At 32.8% G+C, this 6,000-nt stretch overlaps 1 long non-coding RNA gene across 1 annotated transcript in view; it reads right to left on the reverse strand.

Moving 5' to 3' along the window:
* The window catches only part of LOC125613959, a 104,191-nt gene extending 98,782 nt beyond the window's left edge, over nucleotides 1-5,409 (reverse strand). Inside the window, exon 1 of the long non-coding RNA XR_007344582.1 lies at nucleotides 4,189-5,409. This is a non-coding gene — a long non-coding RNA (uncharacterized LOC125613959). The remainder of the gene's footprint in view (nucleotides 1-4,188) is intronic.
* Nucleotides 5,410-6,000: the final 591 nt, after the last annotated feature.

Below are 6,000 nucleotides of genomic sequence, written 5' to 3' on the forward strand. Positions count from 1 at the left end.
TTCTGTAAAAAGAATGCATACTTAATGTGGTTATTGGGGGTGGTTACGGGGAATTGAACTCAGGGCACTTGACCACTAAGCCACATCCCCAGCCCTGTTTTGTATTTTATTTAGAGACAGGGTCTCAGTGAGTTGTGTAGCACATCACTTTTGTTGAAGCTGGCTTTGAACTTACAGTCCTCCTGCATCAGTCTCCTAAGCAGCTGAGATTACAGGTGTGTGCCACCACGCCCAGCTTTAATGTGTTTTTTTGAAGGTAGTGTTCTATAATGATGTGCAAGTTGATTCATAGCATTATTCAAGTATTCTCTATCTTTGTTGATTCTCTGAATGCTTGTTTAAATATTATTAAGAGAGAAGTATTGAAATCTCCAGTAATAATTATAGATATGAAACATTTATAAGTTTTTACTACATTCATCCTTAACATTCCACAGCCTACTTCCAAATAATATTGTAACCCTTAATATATAATTCAGGAATCTTACCCCAATGTACTGTAATTTTCCTTACTGTTCTATATTACATATGGGCATAACATTTTTCTTCTGCTATAAGAATCTTTAAAGTACACTGCCTTTACATTTGTGTTAAATAATTGATTACCAATTTAAGAGATTTTTTTTAAATAAAGTTGATATTTGTGCTTATATTTACCATTTTCAGCACTCCTAGTTTCTTTGTGCAAAAGCAAATTTTTCTGTTATCATTTTCCTCATTCCCAAAACTTTCCTTTTTATCGTTTTAGTGCACATTTATTGATGATAAATTCTTTAAATTCTGTGTATAAATATTTTTTATTTTGCTTCTTTTTTGAAAGACAATAACTTCCCATTAAACTTTAAATAAATTTAGCAAAAAGACATCTTTAAAATATATAATTTCCTGATCAGAAATCTCAGTATGTATATTTATCTAATAATGTATTTTGTGAACTTTTAAAATATATACTTCTAATCTTCTATCAGGTTTATTTTTATATCTTTTATGTTTATGCAACTGCTATGAATGTATATATTTTTAAAAGTGTCTTTCAATGGGTTATTGTTGGTTCTAAGAGAGCTATCTTTTTAACACTTATCTTTCTTTGGGCTATATTTCTTTTCAGATACAAGTAAGTCAGAATTTTACCTGTGGATAAGTGGGGATAGAAAAAGGAAAATTGAATCCTTTTGAAAAAAAAACTTGTCTATTGATGGGACAAAATCTTCCATTTCTGGTTGGTATAAATCTTAGATCACTGACACATGATATAATAGTAGAATTGCTCTAATTTGCATCTTATGATATGCTTGTTTTCCTCAAATATTCCTTTATTCAATTCTATGGATTACTTAACAAGGTGTTTTAGAATTTGCCAATTTCTTGACTGGAAGATGTTTTCTTTTCCTCAGTCTTCATCTATTTCTTTGAAAAATTCCATCAGGATAATTTTGTGCCTCCTATTGTTAAAGTACTTTTGTTAAGGCATTATTGAACCAAAGAAGAAAGTTTCAAAGAAAAAAAATCAGAACACCATATTCAGGAATCCTAATCAATTAACTTTAGTGTATTCTAATTCAAATCATTTTCCGGGTGTTGTGCACTTCATTGTGTAAAACATCCCGTACCAAGCTTTCAAAAGCTCATAGCTTTCCATTAGTATAAATTTATGGCTTAGTTTTCCAGAGAGCACTTCCCTGAACACTAATCTAAATAATTTTTCACAGTTATTGCACCACCTACTTTTGTTCTCATTGTCACATTTATTCTTTTTAAATGAATCTTGTATATTATGTATCTGCTTTTATTTAATACATTTCCCCCCACTAGAATATGAACTCCATAAAAACAGGAACTTGTGTCTCTTACTCAGTTTTCTATTGTCAGTGCTTAAACAGTGTTTGGCATATAGTAGGCATTCAATAAATGGTTTTGGATGAATAAGTTTACAATGAGTGAGCTTAATATAAATGTCATATGTTCAATTCTGGAACATAGTAAAAATATCAATTGTGCCAGAAATGTAAGGGTGGAGGGAATGTACTAAAAGATTTCCATGGAAATCCCTTTGAACTAGACCCTGGAGAATAGTAGTAATTTGCAAAGTGTAAAAGAGTTGGAATTGTGGTTATCTCAAGTAAAGTTCCCTGGAAAGAAAAAGATTCAGGTTTGTGTAATTTATTAACGGATTGTTCCTCAGGTGGGGAAAAACTGCACATAAATGAAGGAAGCAGAATAGGAAAGGAAAGGGGTTCCTCAGGGATGTGGTCCCAGATGAAGTCTAGCTCTCAGAGCTCTGGAGTATAAAATAACCAGGCATCTCCTAATAATCAAGGCAATTCTCTGGAGAAAGTTCCAGGTGTAAACCACGAATTGCATTTCTAACAGCAGCTGAGGATGGCTACACCATCTGGAAAAGGGAATCAGGGTAGTTGTACCAGGCATCTACTACAGTACACCTAGTTGAAGAAATACCAGCAGAGACATAGAGATACAAAACTTTATGTTAGAAACGAGGTAGTGATCAAATATGATAACATATGAGTTTGGAATACAATCTGAGGTAAACAAAAATTAAAAATATACTTTGGCCTAGTGCATCTTGCCCTAGTTAGCAATTAATTCATTTCCTCTAAAATATTGCTATGATATGGAGCCACTCAAATATGTAGCCCTGCAAGTTAACACATGCATTAAGTAGTTAACTATATAAAAATTTAAACATTTAAAATACACTGTAAAACAATATTTTTTAAAAAGCTGTTTTCACTCATTCTATTTTAGAAACATCAACCATTTGTGCAGAATTTTAGGTCTCATATATAGCAAAGCAGTTTCTCTTTTCTGGTTCCATTCTAATTGAATGATTTTCAATAGCTGCTCCAAAGGCAGAAATCTTTTGAGTGTCACCAGACATAACTCTGATCATAACAAATGCTGCTACAAGCAAAAATGAAATAATTTTAAAATTATAATTGAAATGCTTTCATAAGGTATATTTTTAATTTAAAATGCCTCTTATAACCTCAGACCTGCAGATATTAAATTTTGAGATTTGAAAATTATTTTATAACAATAAAACCTAAAATGCTCTATATTTATAGAAAAATAAGTTTTCAGAATTTGTTTTTGTTTACTTATTAGGATAGATTGAGGCAAAATGGTAGGTCTTCATATAAATGAAAGAAACAAAATTTTATTATTTTTTTTAAACAAGAGGAAATGAGCATTCTTGAGCCAGGCCTTTTTCAAAGGAATTGTCTGGCTTATGAATCTACCAGATTTCAGAACAAAGATAAACTGTTATTGTGTCATTGCTAAGAACATTGCTATCTGATTAGACTGATGTAGAGACCATGGTTTCACAGTCAAGAAACCATTATCTCTTTTAAAAAAAAAATCCAAATTCTCTTTGTAAGATCATACTTATCTTTGGTGGGTCTAATATCTACACTGTTTTCATTAAAAAGGAATTTAAAGTTGAAGCACTGGAGATGAAAAGCTGTAAAGTCATGACTATACTTACAAATCTAAAACTGTTTAGACTCTTAGTTCTACATGCATAAAGTGGTGTCTGATATCTATGTAAGCAGATCAGAAATAAGCAGGACATGCCATCTAAAAGGGGATTCAACTATATGGATCTTGACTTGTTCTTTCTTTCTCTTGATCCAATATTAAAAATTTTATCATTAGACTCTATTCAGGAAACAATTCTTAAGCACCAATAAAGTGTAGTATGACATTTACATGCACAAACCCTAGACTGACTGTCCATATAACAGCTCTACCACTTACCAGTTGTGTGATGTTGGGCAAGTTACTTATAGAGTGCACACTGCCATTCCTGACTCTTAAAATGGAGCAAATGCTAGAACCACTCTTGAGTGTCCTCTGTGTGTGTTTATATGTGTCTGTGCATGTGTTCTTAATGATTAAATGAATGAAGAAAAGTAAAGTGCAGCAAGGGAATTTCTTACAGCATAATTGTAATTGACCCATCCTTCACTACTGGAATTGTAATCTCCATTTTGTTGAAGATTTTGTCTATTTTAGAAAGTAGGGCATTGTTAAATGTTAAATTGTTGACCCTAAGTATATGCTCAATGAACATTTAATTTATTAAATGAATGGAGAAACAAACTGCCCAAGCACACTTGCTTTTGGTCTATTTGAACTGATCAGATTATGAACTTTTTTACTCACATGGGATTTCACAGCCATGGTCAGTCACAACTTCTTATTGGTGGTTGAATGGAAGAAAATAATTAGCAGATCTGCAAATCATTCTTTCCTTTTCTGTGGAAGAGGGTATGCTGCTATCCCAAGGAAGGAAGAAATAAATTAAAGAAGGCAGCAGGGAGGGAGGTTGGGTCAGGGTTGAATTTAAATATTCTTGCTTATCTATAAAAAATTCCACTATCACATAACACTTTATGTAATTTCAACTCAAACTATTTCTAACAAAATTAGCTTCATAAGGGGCTGGGGGTGTGCCTCAGTGGTAGAGTGCTTGCATAGCATGTGTGAGGCACTGGGTTCAATCCTTAGCACCAAATAAATAAATAAATAAATGCACCTTCATAAAATTCCTTAAATATGGGATTAAGGATGTCTTAATCCCTCTTCTTTTCTTGTAAAGTAGTCCTGAAATTGGATTGGTAGTGTGAGTGTTCCCTTGAACTCTCCATCAGTGTAACTCAAGGACAACAGGAAAACACTGCCAAAGAAAGAAAACAGCCTCCTTGGACAGAAGAACAGAAAGATTCATTAAATATAGCATAACTGCAGTGAATTGCTTTTTCCTCTGCTGAGAGAAGAATGCAGCAGAGAGCAGAGGATATGCCTCATCTTTAAACCTCAGCAAGTGGTTAATATTTTAATTCTCCTCAATGCCAGGACACCTGGAAACAGATATGTCTAACCTAATTTACTCCTGAATTATGATTAGACAGGGACATATTTTGTTACATTAGTGGAAAAAAATTCAACTATGGATTTGGAATGATTAAAAACCAGATCAAAAAGAGTCCCCACTGTATTTCACTAGTATTAATAGAGCAGATTTCCTCATAAATCTCCCACGCTTCTATTTGGCTTCTATAGACAGGATAAGTCCCCTGGTTTTCATCTCAATGAAGGCATAATTTGTCTCATTTCCACCTCTGTCGGAGAATTTCTGATGGTTGTCTAGATTATCTAAAACGTCTACTTTAGAATGATAGTCCATATTTTCGTTTGACACTTAAAGTGCCTCTATGTAAAGGAATCAGTGGGAAATTTTTAATTGCCCATAATATAAATTTGATCTTCGAGCCCTCTGAGTTTTATGTCAATTAATGAAGACAAAAACAAAAATAACTAAGATTTCAATGTAAAGGAAATCCTCAAAATCTGATGAGCAGGTATATATCACAGATGAAGAATGTGTTCATAAAAATGGAAAGCAAAGTATTTAGTCAATCTAAGAATGTTTTCATTATGAAAAGAGGCAAATGGATAATCTTTATTTACCTGGAGCCTGTGAATTATCATACTTAAGGAGAACTGTCACACACACACACACACACAAACACACGCATGCCATTTCATAAACTGGAGCAGAACTGATTTTCATTTATTAGTTTTCTCCTAGAAAGCCCTGGGATTTGAAGGTGAATTCCCATAGCTTAACGTGAAAGCAATTTGCAGTGAAAAATTCTCCAACAGGAAAATAAAATAAACACATATATGTAACACACAGGAAGATAATCATTTACATTTTACTCATTATATCAATTATTTACACAGAATTTAGATTTCTGTTCCATAGGTGAATCTTAAACATAGTAAAAAGTATTTTCTAAAATACTTTAAATGTTTCATTAGCCATCTTATTTCACTTTCACTGTAATTATTTCTAACTCTTTATTCACCAAATATTACAAATGCACCATTAACACACAGAGCCTGGGATGCTTAGGATCCCACTATCTCACAAATAAAGTGCAATAGGCTAGATAGATTGTATTGTACAGT

The sequence above is a fragment of the Marmota marmota genome, unplaced genomic scaffold, assembly GCF_001458135.2.
Source record: "Marmota marmota marmota unplaced genomic scaffold, marMar, whole genome shotgun sequence".
Taxonomy (NCBI): Eukaryota; Metazoa; Chordata; class Mammalia; order Rodentia; family Sciuridae; genus Marmota; species Marmota marmota.